The 16,629-nt window shown below is 37.3% G+C and overlaps 1 protein-coding gene and 1 pseudogene across 5 annotated transcripts in view; one reads left to right on the plus strand and one right to left on the minus strand.

Annotated features, from left to right (window-relative positions):
* The window catches only part of CDKAL1 (CDKAL1 threonylcarbamoyladenosine tRNA methylthiotransferase), a 551,454-nt gene that overhangs the window by 342,590 nt on the left and 192,235 nt on the right, over positions 1 to 16,629 (minus strand). The window lies entirely within an intron of this gene.
* On the plus strand, positions 14,014 to 15,858 carry LOC107539629 (ubiquitin-ribosomal protein eL40 fusion protein pseudogene; annotated as a pseudogene).

Genomic DNA, 16,629 nt, shown 5'->3' on the forward strand with positions numbered 1-16,629 from the left:
TTTTGCAGTTTTTATAGGCACAAGTTCCAAAGCAATAATTATTTCTTTATGCAAAAAGTAGCAAGAACAATTGTAAGATCAGCGTGTATATGTGCATAAAGGTAAGGAGAGTATACGGGCATCCGCTTACTTATAAGCCGAAGCCTCTCTTCTGTGACTGTGCATCTTTGTTCCAACCAGATGCCACCGTTGCCCATTCCCACACTTCTGAACATTGTCTTCTGATCAGCAAATGGCAACTGGCAGCAACAGTGGGAAAGAGTCTTTCTTTAATAGGAAGCGACACCGAGTAATTAAAAAGTTTTATTTAATAAATCAAAGCAGGACCTAATGCTGCCATATAACTGTCTTCCCATTCATCTCAGATTACCTGGAGGCAACACTACTCCACTCACCGCTGAGGATAAATTCAGTAATGCTTCATTTACCCTCAGCAACTGTTCTCAAGCTCAGTTCTTCTCCAATATACAGCCCAAACCCATTTCCCTCTCTGTCCAGACAACTTTGCTTCCTGCTTAAAGAAGCTGTAAACTTCTTTTTTGTAAATTTCAATTTCGTATGTTGGTTCCCACCTTAAGATTTCTTAATGTATTTTTTCTTTGCAGGATTAACTTTTAAAATAATTGCCACATAGTAAAACTGGTATTTTGGAGAGTGTACGGCTCTCTAAACTTAGCACATGTATGCCTGTCCGGGCGTGGCTCAGCGGTTGAGCGTCGACCTGGGATCCAAGCAATCAGGGTTCGATTCCCAGTCAGGGCACATGCCCGGGTTGTGGGCTCGATCAATGACCCTCTCATCATTGATGTTTCTATCTCTCTCTCTCCCTCTCCCTTCCTCTCTCTGAAATCAATAAAGCTATATTTAAAAAAACTAAAAAAACAAAAAAAAACTTAGCACATGTATAGAAATATGGAACAACCATGACAATAGGACACAGAAGGGTACCATCACCCAACAGTGTCTCTTGCTATTGCTTGCTAGAAATACCCTCCCCCACCTCTAACCACTGGAAATCACTGATCTTGTCTCATCACTATAGTTTTCCCTTTTCTTGAATGTTATATAAGTAAATCGCACAGTATATCTCTTATTAACTGGCTTCTTTCACTCAGCACATGCTTCTGAGGTCCACCCAAGACGCCAAGAGTATCCATTATTCATTGATTTGTATTGCTCAGTAATACAAATTCCATTGAATGGATATAACAGTTTATTCATCCATTTACACCCTTAAAGGACATATGAACTGTTTTCAGTTTTGAACAATTAGGAAGGGAGCTATTATAAACATTTGTATACATGTTTTCCTATGAACTTAAGTCTTCATCTCCCATACCCAGAAGGGGGAATTACTGGTCACATGATAAGTTTATGTTTAACTTTTTAAGGAAACTACAAAACTGTTTTTACAACACGGCGGTATCATTGGTATCCCCATCAACATGTATAAGAGTTCTAGCTGTTCCATAACCCTGCCAACACCTGATACTATCACTATGTGTTAATCTCCGCTAGTCTAATAGATGAGTTGCTGTATCCTCAGTGGTAACAACACAGAAAAACTTTACATGTGCTTATTTGCCATCTGGAGTAGTTCAAATCTTTTGTCCATTTTTAATTGAGTTGTTTGTTTTCATGCTGAGTGCTGAGAATTCACAGTATATTCTGGATATAAATCCTATGCTTGGGTATGTAAATACTTTCTCCTAGTCTGTAGCTGTGATCTTAATAGTATTATTCACAGAGCAAAGGTTGTTCATTTTGATGAAATCCATCATATGCTCTTTTATGGCTTGTGCTTCGAGTAGCATGTCTGAGAACTCTTTACTAACCACAGGCCACAAAAATCTTCTACATTTTCTTCTATAATTTTTATACTTTAAAACTCTGCATTTGAATCTTTGATCTCTTCTGGGTTAATTTTCATGTATAAGTGAGGTTTAGGTAAAAGAGTTTTCTTTTTTCAATATGGATATCCAATTGTTCCAGCACAATTTGATGAAAACACTGCTTTCCCCCTTGAACAGACTTGGCACCTTTGACAAAAATCATGGGCCAATTTGTGTGGGTCTATTTCTGGACATGCTATTCTGTTTACAACAACTTGTGTCTATCCCTTCACCACTATCACACTGTCTTGACTGCTGCTACTGTACGTTTTAAAATAGGGTAGTGTGATTCCTCCAATTTAATTTGTTTTTAAAACTATTTTATACAACCCTAGTTCCTTTGTCCTTTCATATAAATTTTAGAATCAGCTTGTCCACATTCACAGAAACAATACAACTGGAAATTGTATTGAAATTAGTTTAAATCTATAGATGAATTTGGGAAGAACTGATACTTTTACTATGTTAAGTCTTCCAAGTCATAAACATCATATATCTCTCTATTTTTTAGGTCTTCTTTTATTTCTTCTGCTTGCAGTTTACAACATACAGATCTTATACATGATTTGTTAGATTTATACCTAAGGATTTATGTCTAAGTAAATTTTCTTAGAGCTATTGTGTAAAACTGTTTTAAATTTCAATTTCCATTTGCACACTGCTAGTACATAGAAATATTAACTTTTGTGGTTTACGTTGTATCCATGCTAAACTCACATATGAGTCCCAGAAGTTTTATTATAGATTCCATGAGATTTTCTATGTAGATAACCATGTCATCTGTGAAAAGGTATGGGGTTATTGTGTCTTTTTTTCCTCATATAACTGAGCTCTGATGCATCTAATATTGAATCCTTTAGAAAGAAGAACTCAGAAGGTGACAGTCTTAGATGCCAGGACTAAAAACAGGGCTGACTCTTAAGGGTCAGCTGTAGTGGCAGAGTCAGTGATGGCCAGACTCAACTTACTAGTTCCAGTCTCCTTCCTTTGCCCTTGGAACTCATGTTATCATGGTCCTAGCATGTCTCACATACAAGCCCACCCAAGTAATGACCAGTTTGACATTCAAGTAGTATATGCTTTACATGAGAAAATACAGGAATATGAAAATTCTATTATATAGTTATTGCTTATTTTTCTTTTTAAAGAATGAGCCAAATTTACTGCAACTGTTTCAGCATAATGCAAACTTAGCAACAACCCTCAGTAAAAACTATGTCTATTCAAAATAAAGAAATGTGGAGTGAAAAAACAACAGACATCAAAATGAAATCAATAAATCAATGATGATGCTCCTTAGAAAAGTAAGCTTTAGCCTGGCCGGGTGTGGCTCAGGGGTTGAGCATCGACCTAGGATCCAGGCGATCGGGGTTCGATTCCCGGTCAGGGCACGTGCCCAGGTTGAGGGCTCGATCAGTGACTCTCCCATCATTGATGTTTCTATCTCTCTCTCCCTCTCCTTTCCTCTCTCTGAAATCAATAAAGATATATATTTTTTTTAAAAAGTAAACTTTAAAAGGGTGAGGTCTGATGAAGTAAATAAATCAGTGTTTCTCAACCAGTGTTCCGAGATAATTAAGTACTACAAGGAATAATCTAAGTGATTATTTTCTCAATTCTCCCAAAAATCGTACACAGCTGTTTACCAATCCAAATACATAGGAGAGAGAGTACAGGGGCATAAATAGTTATGGAAGAGGACTTGACTTGGGGTGGTGAGCACACACTACAATACAAAGATGATGTATTACAGAAGTGTACACTGAAACCTATATAATTTTATTAACCAGTATCACCCCCAATAAATTCAACAAAAAAGAAAAATTAAATAAATACATACAGACACACATACCTAGGAGAGAAGTTAATTTGTTATACACAATGAACTGCCTTAAAACATTCAGGTGTAAGTTTAGGCTTAATTCTCTCAGAAAATACAACTGAGAAAGGCTGAAATGCAAGATCAACACTCAGGAAACAGTAAGAGAGATTTTAGAATGGAAACATTTAGAAATTGAGTCATACAAACTTTTTTATTCAGAGCTTCCATATGCTAGCCACTATTAGGTACTAGGGATACAAACCCATAAACCTACAGGAATAAAAGGAATAAAAGTATAGAACGGAAACAGAAATATAGATGGGAAAGGCAAATAATGAGTGAACAGAAGAATACAGGGAGGTGTGAAGTCTGGAGTTCCTGTGAATATTCTCGCACATCCAAAGAGAAGCCTTACGTCTCAGTGGCCTCCAGTTCAGTTAATAAAAAGATAATTTCACTATCTTCCATTGTTTACTCACCAAACACCAGCAAATGTAATACCATTTTATGGTGTTTTGACCTTTATATACTTCAATACAAGCTAAAACAAAATATCATTTTTATGATGTCTTGCGGACCACAAACGCTTAATCCTGCAAGCAACCTCTAACACCCTGGTGAAGGTGTACCACCTAGAGAACAGCCTCCTTCTGTCAGGAACCGCACTCCCCTGCAAGTGAGCGCAGAACACAGACCATCCAATGCGGGTAATGCGCAGGCCCAGCGGGCCTCAGCCTCATCACCTGTCAAAAGACCGTAAATCTCTACAGTCCTTTCTGGCTCTCAGTTTCTGAATATATAAATCTTTCAAAAGGATTTTTAATTATCCAAAAATAGATTTGTGCTAAGAAGGTGTGTGGGCAGTTGGTATTTGGCCATAGGGCTACGAATAATACAGGGACATATTAAATAGTTTGCTAAGTCTATCCCTAATTAAGAGGGTTTTTCTGCCTCTTAGGAAAAAAGGCCTCAGTCCATTCTCATTAGTTGGCAAAAAAAAATCTCAGGCAATATAACCCATTAGGAAACAGCTTAAATCAAACTGCTTCTCACTCTACAAACTATCATGTTACTCTACTCACCATCCAACATTTCTCAAGGAAATATTATAAACAACAATTCCCTATATTTACAATAGGTATACTTAAATTCAACTGGTTCTTTCTTACCTACCACACAAAACAAGGAAGCTTTTTTTTTAATCCTTACCAAAGGATATTTTTTCATTGCTTTTCAGAGAGAAAGACAGGAAGAGAGGGAGAGGGGGAGAGGAGGAGAGGAGGAGATGGGGAGGGGGGAGAGGGGAGAGGGGAAGAGAGAGACATGGATTGGTTGCCTCCTGCAGTGGCCCCGACCGGGACCAGGGATCCAGCCTGCAGCCCAGGTGTGTGCCCTTGGCCGGAATCAAACCCAAGACGCCTCAGCTCAAGGGCCGGCGCTCTAGCCACTGAGCCAAACGGGCTAAGGCAACAAGGAGGCTTTTAATAAAACATCATAATCACATAAATGTCAAAGATGTGAGTACCAGGCTTATTCCTTTCTTTTCTTTCTTTCATTCCCTCACTCACACAAACGTTTAAATGGTTCAGTAATTTGATTACCGAAATGCGTATGTTGTTTTAGAAAGATAGAATAAACATTCTATGTGGATAAAAAATAAAGAGAACACAGTCTAATTAATAATGAAGATAATGACAGCAATCACTTACATACAGGGGTGGGCAAAAGTAGGTTTACAGTTGTGAGTCTGTCAGAATTAATAAAGCTCTTGTAATAATCATAACCTGCATGTTTTTTTCCATACAAACACCTAGAAACATATTTTTACCCACTCCTGTAGTACCTACTATTTGCCAGGTGTTATGCTAAGCTATACATCAATATATTTAATCCCCACAACAACGCCAAGAAACAGATGTTATTATAATTCCCATTTTAGAGATGAGAAAATTTACGCACAATGAAACTTCCCCCGAGTTACATAGCACTGGAGCCAGGATTTAGACCCAAGCAGTCTGGCTCCAAAATTATGCTCTTAACACTAGGCCGATGGCTTCTCACATTCAAAAAGTTAGGCTGCAAATTTTAGCTAATTTCTACTAAGGTGGTAGCTACGCTTATACTAAGATGATAGCTTTGGATACATTATTTAATCTCTTCAACCTCAGTTTCTATAAAATGGGAATAATAATAAAGACTTTACAGTGGAACCAAATATGCATCTCCTTAATCGTTAGTATTATAAATGGCAATGTTTTGGAAAGCAATCTGAGTTTATATCCCAAGAGGCACAATAATTCTACTTCTGTGAATTCTTCCTAATGAAATGTATTTGAAATCTATGCTTTTTAATATGTAGTACATGTTAGACATGACAAAATTAACTGCAGTTAAGACCATCAGAACAGAAAGAAAATAAAAAGACAAAGATAAATTTATGAAGTATTGTACTCTAAAACGAAGAAATAATATAATCTAGATCATAAAATTTACTTTTTGGCTGTTGTCAATATATCTCAATTGAGGAAAAAAGCTCTTCCAGGATCCACTCTTAGAAAGAAAAGAAAAGCAAAAACTAATCATTCTATACCAGATACAGAGGAGGACCTAGCACACTGGTGGCACCAAATTGTTCTAGCAATCAAAGTATCCTGATGATAATGGCACCTCAGGAAAAGGCAGGAGACAAAAGATGAAAGAATGGGCAGGAAACAAAGCAGTAATTTGAAGAAGATAAAGAGTGCAAGATAGGAGAAATAAAATACAGATATCATAGGCTCAATCAATTAAAGTTGTCTAGGAACATTAAGATACAAGCAAAGCAGTATTGGGATAAAGAAAACAAATTAATAAATTACGAGCCATACTGATGTTGCTCCAAATAAGCATTTGTGAAGTTTATCAGGAAAATATTCTATGTAGGAGTCATAGTCACAGCTGGATTCTGGTTTGGGGTACGCAAAAGTAAGATAATCAAATTAAAACTCAAAACAAAAAATCTTCCAACACCTACATCATTCTTTCCTCCATCATTCACCTTTGAAAATCTACCACAAGAACTTAAAGTTAATAGAGTATTTTGTTTTTCTTTTTCTAAAACAATCCTTTCTTTTTTAATGAACCCCATGCGTTGGGTCCTCCCCTATATCTGTTATGGAATGATTAGTATGTTTTTTTTCTTTTCTTTCTAAGAGTGGAGCCTGGAAGAGCTTTTTTCCTCAATTGAGATATAGTGGCAACAGCCAAAAAGTAACTTTTATGATCTCGACTAACGTATTCCTTCTTTTTAGAATATAGCACTTCATAAATTTATCTTTGTCTTTTAATTTTCTTTCTGTTCTGATGGTCTTAACTGTTTATTGAAATTATTGGGGTGATACTGGTTAATAAAATCACATGCTTCAGGTGTAAAATTCTGTGATACATTATCTGTATATTGTACTGTGAGTTCACCACTCGAAGTCAAGTCTCCTTCCATCACCATTTATCCCCCCTTTTCCATATTCCACCTCCCCCCATCCCTTCCTTCTGGCAATCACCATACCATTGTCTGCATCTAAGAGTTTGTTTTGTTTTTGCTTAATCCTTTCACCCAGCTGCCCAAATCCCCCTCCAGTTTGAGAGCTGTCAGTGTGTTCTCTGTATCCATGAGTCTGCCTCCACTTTATTAGTTTATTTTGTTCATTAAATTCCACATATAAGTGAAATCATATAGTATTTGCCTTTCTCTGATTGACTTATTTCATTTAGCATAATACTCTCCGTGTCTATCCATGCTGTGACAAAAGGTAAGATTTTCTTCTTTTTTATAGCTGAGTAGTAGTCCATTGTGTAAATGTACCACAGCTTTTTTTCCAAATAAAATATTTGGACAAGAAAGCTACAATAAAATTAAGAAAATTAATCACTTGATATATAACTATAAAAAGCAAAATATGTAAGTCCAAGTCAACTCAGTTACACAGAAGACTAGCATTACACCAACCACAATGTAGCCACTCGGGGATCACTACACATCACTAAAATTTGCTTTCAGCAGCAGCAGAGCCTCAACCCTCCTCATAGTCCTCTGACACAGACAGACATCTCTTTTCTGAAAATGTGTTCAATGTGTCAACATTAGTGCTGCTACTGGCACCTTGTCTTTATTTTTATTGCTTTGTTTCTTGCTTAGCATGTAATTGAGAATTAAGGTAGGAAAATGGGGGAAAAAGGCTAATAGAAGAAATAAGAATGAAGCTAGAATGGCTAAAGGGGTCTTAATAATTCTGTTCTTTGGAAATGAAATTAGAGGTGTTTCATTTAACAGAATAAGCATGGAATCAACATTCAGAAGATCATGGGTTGCCTGAAATCCAGAGTATTAACAAGATGAGACAACAGTGACTGAATTCTCAACAGTAATCAGTTACCAAAGAGGAACCCACTAGCTAATAGGCTATACATGTTGCATATGCCCATTTCCAGCCATCATATTTTATACAAGTCCTATTTTATTTGTTCTCTATATCTCTGGTCATTCTAGGTACAAAATAAAAAGAACTGGCGATTAATTATATTCTATGAAGACTAAGATGGAATTATTTACCAGTTAACTAAACTATACTAGGCTGTGAGACTCTCAAGGGCAGTGATAAAATAGGTAAGCCCTGTTTCTTTCATTGCACTTAGCAGAGTCTCTGATACACACAGATACTCTGCAAATGTTCGTTGAATAAATGAGTGAAGGAGTACAAAGAATAGATAAACGAATGTGAACAAACCACTGGATAAAGTAGACCAAACTTGACTGGGTGTATACCTTCTGGTCATAAGGGGCTACATACTGTCCTATATAAATAAATCTATCTTTACATACCTTGTTCCCATAAATTTATAGAGATGTGGGCAGAGGGGGAAGAAAAACAGAGATGAGGGAAGTGGGAAGGAGAACAAACTAGAAATCTCATTCAGACAGTTTGTGTTTTTCTCAAGTGCAGAACTCAAACAATCCATAAAAGGTAACTTTACAAGGTAGAAAGATCTCCCTAAACCCATAATATCTCTCACAATTAATACTTATTTTAAGAACAACCTAAAAAGAACCACAGAAATATACATTACAAATCACAAAGCTACATACATTATTTAAAAACAGATACAAGGATTTTAAAGAATGACCTTGACTTAAACCCAGTTTCCTTAGTGGATTTACAGAAAAAGACATTCTTCAGAGATTACTTCATCAGATAAAGTAAATGAGGTCTTAACTACATGCACTATTGCCTTTTTAAAAAGCCAAACAAAACACTCTGCTTTGTCAGGGTTAGAAAAATAAAACAATTGTTGCTACCATGCTGAGATGTAGTAAAATAAGAGCAAAGTGGTTTCATAAATAAACATGAGATATATATTATTTTTGTATTGAAAAAACTGACAGGCCTTTATCCACAATTACATGTGTATCCAATTATACTTAATTAAAGTTGGGTTACACAATTTTAGGATTTTTCCCCCTTCCTGATGGGGCTGGAAAATAAGTTTTCTTGAAGCAACAGGAAAATTTGACAGGTGGTAGCTCCTTTGATACATATAACCATTCACGCCCACTGTACCCTCCAAGCGCAACTCATCTTTATGCACCCTAATTCAACTACTGGTTAAAAAAAGACAAGACAGAGGGTATAACAGTTACCTATCTGTAAATCTAAATGATTTAGCAGTCCCATCCTTCAAACATCATAATAGGAAAATTCAAACTTAATGAATTTCAAGAGGCATCTAATACAGTACAATAAAAGTTTACCATAGAAATTCTCCTAGCCCACCTCCATTTTCCATTCTCTTTGTAAAAATCCAGGGTCCATAGCATCTTTCTCAGGTTTAGTAGGCTGTCTTCCACATTAGTCTCAAACATTAGCTCTAACTGGCTTTCTTTTCAACTAACTAACTATAACTCCAATGCAAGTAGGGCAAACTTAGAAGCTGCTTGTGTTTTAATGGAAAAAGAACTGGTTGGAAGATGTGATTCAAGTCATGGCTCTGCCACTTACTGCTCTGTGGTCTTAAGCAAACTTCAATCTAGTTAAGCATAAGGTTTGTCTTCTGCACGGTTGTGATAGTAATAAACTTAACAGTAATTATGCTGCCCTGGCCAGTTTGGTTCAGTGGTTGGGCATCATCCCATGCATCCCTTGAACGTTGTCGGTTCAAGTCCAGGTCAGGGCACATGCTCAGGTTGCAGGCTGGATCCCACGTAAGGGGAGTATAGGAGGCAACCGATCAATGTTTCACTCTCATATCAATGTTTCTCTCTCTCTCTCCCTTTCCCATACTCTCTCTCTAAAAATCAATTTCAAAAAAGAGTAATTATATTGAACAGATACTCTGAGTCAGGCATTGTGTTACTTTAAACAGATGATCTCTTTTAATTCTCACAACACTAAAGTTATCTCCACTTATAGATGAGAAAATTGAAACGTATAGAGGGGTTGAATAACACAGTATCACACAACAAATGATGAAACGATGAGGCTCAGTTTGAACTCAAGCCATCTCAAGCTACCTCGCTTTCTCCTATATTCCATTATTCAAAACACAACCACACTCACCCACATTCACACTCTGTATAAAACAAGGCCTTTCGCAATTCAATACCACTATTCACGGGCAGATGGAGTTCCCCGGTGTTTAAATTGCCTTTGAACCCACCTATGAGATAAACTTTCAGACAGGGCCTAAGTATCTACTTTCTATGGGAGTCCTCCCTAACTCATAGAAACAATCCATCCTGGTCCTAAGGTAACTGTTTACTCCTGTACTGTTGTACTTACAATGTTATAATTCAATTGCTTTGTGCTTGGTTCACTCTCTATCCTGTGGGATTCTCAGTGGAAGACACCAAATGAATGCCTCTTCCTATCTCCGCACTTAGCAAATGTTCAACCACATTTGTTGAATAAGTGAATGTCCAGATACAGGACAGTTTAGTTTCCTCAAAGGGGAAACATAAAGGTCTTGTACACATGAAACAAAACAATAAACTTTCTAAACTGTAAGAGCAGTGTTACTATTTATAATTAATGTATATCTTTATCATATAATCTATAAACTAACCTGAGAAAAGTGTTAACCATCCTACTCAATGAACTTGAAGGTTTCTTTCATTGTGTGCTTAAACTTGAGCATCTTTAAATTTTTGCTTTTTTATCTGAATTCAGTTATTTTCCCTTCCCTAAAATATATAATTTTGTTTATCAGAAAAGTGGTAAGCAAGGTACACTTTTTAGTTAGCACAATGGTATATCCTATAACTTTTCTATAACTTCCAGAAATAGAAATGATTTTTTAAAACCAGCAATTTCTTTATATATAATTACTAAGAAAGTTATGTATTCACTTCAAAGTTTATATAAATAATGATTACATAAAGAAAAATTTAGAAAATTTAAGATTAACTCCATCCTAATACTGCCTAAAATTTTTAACTGGGCCACTCACTTACAGGCATTTAGTAAGCCAGCATTTGAAAGTTCTGCCACTTAACAATAATTACTTCACAGGTATGAGCCAATAGTGCCATCCACTGTTCTTATGAATGATCTTTCCCAAATATAGTTCTACAATGCACTAAAAATAAGATAACTTTAAGATTTCATCTGTACAATATTTAAGTGAAAACAAGGTATTTGGAGATTTCACTGAAGACATCAAAAAAACAGAAAATTTCAGAATAACTAGTTTTTGGATAAAAGTAAAAATGTAACAAGTTCAAAACTGCCACAAATACTTCATTTTCACACATTAAATTGTTTGAGATTCGTCTGACTTCATTCACAGTCCAAATTAACATATTCTTTTTTTCTACAAAATAATCATCTATAGCAAAAGAGAAGCAATTACAATTATATTCCAGCTCAGCCAGAAAATTCTTTCTGCATTTAAGTAGCACTGCTGTCACTGAAATACTAAAATATTTATGGAGTAAATACTGTGCGCCAGACACTGTACTAAAAGTTATGGGAGAGACTAAGATTAATTTTTAAGTTTATTTTTCATTCACTTAAAACTGAACAAGTAGAAGACTGACAAGCTGATGACAAATCAATTCCTAAATTTAAATTCCAGTCCCAGCAATTTTCCTGACTAAACAGTACAAAGGATGAAAAGGAAGGAAGGGGTCCTGGAGAATTCTGGTAGACTATAGAAAACAGCAACATCGAAATTCTAAGGAAACACTTTCTACAGTGCCCAGAACATGTCAGGCTACACATATAGCAGGCAGCATGTGTCCATGTTAGAAAAGAGGCTGTCTGTAAGAGATTATCTAATTCATTAGTTCACACAGCTAGAAAATAACAGAGTCTGTGACCCCAAGCACAGAGCCCGCTTCAGTGTACGCTGGGCTCCAGTGCCTTTTCTAGAACAGGCTGGTGCCACAGTCCAGGCTCCTGGCTGAGAGATAAGGTTCCTGGCCTCCAGCAGCTACAGAAGAACCAGAGTAACAAGAGGTCTCCACTCAACTTAGTGATGTGTCAAAAGAACTGCTCACCTCTAGACTCTAGTTCCACATGCGCCAGGTTAGGACATCTATAACTTACTTTTGAAAGAATTTAATGCAAAGACCATAATACAGAATGCCTGAGTTATTTTTTGAATCCTCACCTGAGGATATGTTTACCGATCTGAGAGAGACAGAGACATCGATGTGAGAAACATCCATGTGAGAGAGAAACATCGAGTGCTTGCCTCCCAGACGTACCCAGAACGGGAATCGAACCTACAGCCTAGGTGTGTGCCCTGACCAGGACTCAAACCCGCAACCTTGTGGTGTGCAGGACGATGCTCCAACCAACCAAGCCACCTGACCAGGGTGCATGAGTTATTTTAAACTGCAACTCTAAGAATAGTCTCTCTTTGCTAGTATTTAATCAAAAAGGCCACCTTCCAGCAATCACTGGTTAAGCTTTAGCTTTAGCTATCTTTTATCTTTAGTCAAAAGCAGAGGCTCTGAAAATTAGCATAATAAATGACAGAAATCAGTTTTCACTTGTGAAAGTAGTAGTTAACGACTAACCACAAACGGTTAACTAATAACATAAAAGACAGCAGAAATGGGATCTCATTAGTGAAATCAGTGGCACTAAAGCTAAGTGACTGGCTAAAATATTTTCCAAAATAGGGTAGAGAACTTTGCAAAAACATGCTGGCCAGACCACTGTTTCTCAAACTACCTATCGTGACAAAGGATTTTTCTTTCAAAGCTCTTTTAAAGAAATATTTTCTTTGGTAAAATACAATGAAAATAAATTATAGGACACTGCAATAAAAACTGCCTTAAAAGTTTCTAAAACACTTGCTCTCAATTTCTATACTTGTCACAGACCAGCCATCAATAGTGAATGACCCGCACTAGTCCACAAACCACCTGTTAGGGAGCATGGGCTCCAACCTTTAAGGATATTACTCTGGCTTGGTCCCTCCCCTCCCCTCACTCCAGCAGCTGTGTACTTCCAGAGTGAGGACTTCACTAAGCTCACAAGCATAGCAGGACTGTGCCACCTTGCTTAATAAATTCTTATTGCAGACTGGGACTTGCTTTCATTATAATCTGACAGCTGGGTTATAGGGAAGCAACTAGTTCTCATTGGTAGCTATTATTCTAAAAACTAAAAACAAAACAAAAAAAAACCCTAAGAGCTATGCATGACAAAATTGGCTTAGGTTAATTTGTAAAGTAATATTGAGCCATGATTTTAAAATAAGTGAATGACTATAAAGTGTGCTGAATTGCTTTTGGAAAATGTTTTATTTTATCCTGAGAAAGTGCCTGTTGGAGAGAGGTGTCATGATCTCTAACAGCTGTCTCTGGGGCTTGTACCAGGGCAGAGAAGCTGTTCTCCAGAGAGCAGATTCAGAACAGGACCATGGTCTGTATAATCAGGATATGTGAACAACAGCATAGCATGACTGAAAAAATACAAATACCTTATTTCTTCTATGCTAAGATATAAGGACTCAAGAATCATTATTGAATATAGTAATATATAGTCATTTCAAACAGAGTATACTATAAAATATCCTACATTTTATCTTCCCAAACTATTAAAAAGATTCACCTTAGTATAAGGATGGTCCCACATGTATTCAAACTTCTAACAGGATCTCTTTGGAACCTTAATTCAAGCCTTTTTTAAAAGCACTTCTAGTTAAATACCTTTAAAAAAATTGTTTTTTATAGAATGCAATTTTCTGAAAAGCTGTAATTTAAGAGAAGATGAAAAACAGCATTTGAGGTTGTATTTCCACTGTGTCCCGACAATGGCAGTGGAAGACTTTTTCACTGAGCTGCCGCCACCTCATCTCCTAGAGGCGCAGTGAGAGGACACCTGTGCCTGAAAGCTCTTGAATTCAGAGGTCAGAAGAGCCAATGCCTGGAGATAGTGCCACGCTGGGACCTAATAGCACTGCCCTGAATATGGAATAAATGAGATCCAGGTCTTCCCCACACAGAAGCTGGAATTAACTCTGTGTTTACAGCCGCCTGTTTTAGATTATTTCAGTGGATGTTAGTTACTTGTTGATTTGGGAAATGTTTATCTTTGTATATATCATAATATCTAACACAGTGTCAGGTAATATGATAAGCACATCATAATTATATTTTCAAATGTATTATGATTATATGCATTTAATAACTATTTCGTGTTTTAATCATTAGAATTAGAAAGATAACAAAATATTACCAGTAATAATTATATTTCTCTAAAAACACTGATATAAAATAAGTTTGCATTCTTGTTTTTGTTTCATTCATTCATTCATTCATTCAAATATTTAGAAAGCACTATGTTTCTAGCACTAGAATAGGGACTGATAAATTCTGGACATTACAGAAAGAAAGGGAAAACATCCAAGTTAGTTTGTTTTCCAAGAGCTGAGATGTTATGGGGGGGTTGTAACAAATACTTTTTTAAAATGATAACTTTAAGTACGTAATCTCAAAGAAAATTATTCCTCTCCAAGGTTCCCATAAACCAGCATTTTATGTCTGACAGATAGAAAATAGCAAGAGAAGATAAATTTTAAAAGAAAATGTATCAGTAAAGTATTACAGGTTAAACAGTATTTTCTAAGATGTGTTTAGCCCAGGGGAGGATTATCCTTCAAACTAGGGATAATCTGATAGTAGTATCTAAAAAATGATATAACTTATATCAGAACTGCTAAGCAGCACTCAACTCCTGGCTTTGGAAGAACAAAAACTGTCACGGTATTGTCAAAAATGATGACTTTAATAGTGACAGAGAAGGCATAATAAAGCACAGATTTTCTTTATGGCCCAATATCTGATTTTTTACTGTGTGTCCCCTACATTACCTTCTCTCTCCACACTCCATTCTCAGTACTAGAAAAAATAAGCAATTACACAAATGGGACACCCTGACAAAACTGAGCTTTTCAACCTCAGCTTACTTCTTTTGTTTATGCACGTGCTGACTCCCCACTATCCTGACCACAGCACTGGGTTGATACTTCTCTATTGTAAATAACCACACCCACCCACTGTTGTGCTTCAGGACTATGACCTGACTCCACTAATGTAATCAGAAGAATAAAACACTGGCATGAATCTTCAAATTTCATATCTTTAGCTCAGAAATTATTATTTATAGCCAAATATTTAATTCGACTCTAACATGACATAGCTTCCATTTTATAGAAAATACATAGGACAGCTCTTTCTCTTGGAGGAGGTGGGAGCAGCCTCCCCAGCAGACACAGAGATGGATCTTTGTGAAGACCCTGCCTGGCAAGACCATCACCCTCAAGGAGGAGCCCAGGGACACCACTGAGAGTGTCAAGGCTAAAATCCAGACAAGGAGGGCATCCCGCCTGACCAGCAGCTTCTGTTTTCTGTGGGCAAACAGCTGGAGGATGGCCACCCCCTCTCAGACTACAACATTCAGAAGAGTCTGCCTGCACTTGGCACTTCGTGTGCAGGGAGGCATCACAGAGCCCTCGCTGGAGCAGCTCACCCAGCACAGGGGCGACAAGATGATCTGCTGCAAGCCTTACGCCTGCCTGCACTCCTGCACTGTCAACTGACACAAAAAGAAGTGTGGCCACACCAATAACCTGCAGCCCGGGGAGAAGGGTAAATGAGGCCCCTCTACCAACTCCTCCTCCTGCCTGAACCCCATGGCCCTGGGGCCTCAATAAAGTTTCCCTTTCATTTACTGGAGAAAAAAAGAAGGAAAATACATAGGGTAGGATAACAACTGAACATCAACACCAAAGGGAGGAAGGGAGGGGAAAGAACAGTGACAAACCCTTGAGGGGAGGAGGGCTGTATTCTCATGAACTGGCCCCAGCTCAAGTCAGTGTCATCAAAACACTGGGGTACATTAACTGAAACACAAAGGGACGCAACAGTGAAACACTGCCCTCTATTTGACCTGACAGCATGCAGAAACCGAACCACTTTCTCCACATTAAACCAGCAAGGAACTTGGGAAAAATGAACTCATAGGTTCTACACGTCCACTTCCTCACATGCTATACTCCTGTGTCCAAGGAAGCACAGAAGTGTCCTTCCTTCCCCAGACTTGCCCTTCTGTCTGCAACACGAGCCTGTTCAGTCTCTCCCATCAGAATGTTTCTAATTCTTGCCCCTCTGCCTCTAAACAAGCTCAGATTTAATATATATATATTTCTATTCTCTAGACTACTTCTCTTCCTTTATAGACCAACTGCTCAAGAGTAATCTTCCTGGAGTAAAATTTACTCTTTTCTAACCTGGTTTCTAATTTTCCCACTCTAGTGAAATAGTTCATCTATCCTAGTATTATTTCCCCTGAAGAGCTCTGAGGCAACTGATAGTATCACACTCAATAGTCATAAAACCTTCCTCACTGACTATTTCAAATGATTCCT

Source organism: Miniopterus natalensis, chromosome 9 (genome assembly GCF_054644295.1).
Source record: "Miniopterus natalensis isolate mMinNat1 chromosome 9, mMinNat1.hap1, whole genome shotgun sequence".
Taxonomy (NCBI): domain Eukaryota; kingdom Metazoa; phylum Chordata; class Mammalia; order Chiroptera; family Miniopteridae; genus Miniopterus; species Miniopterus natalensis.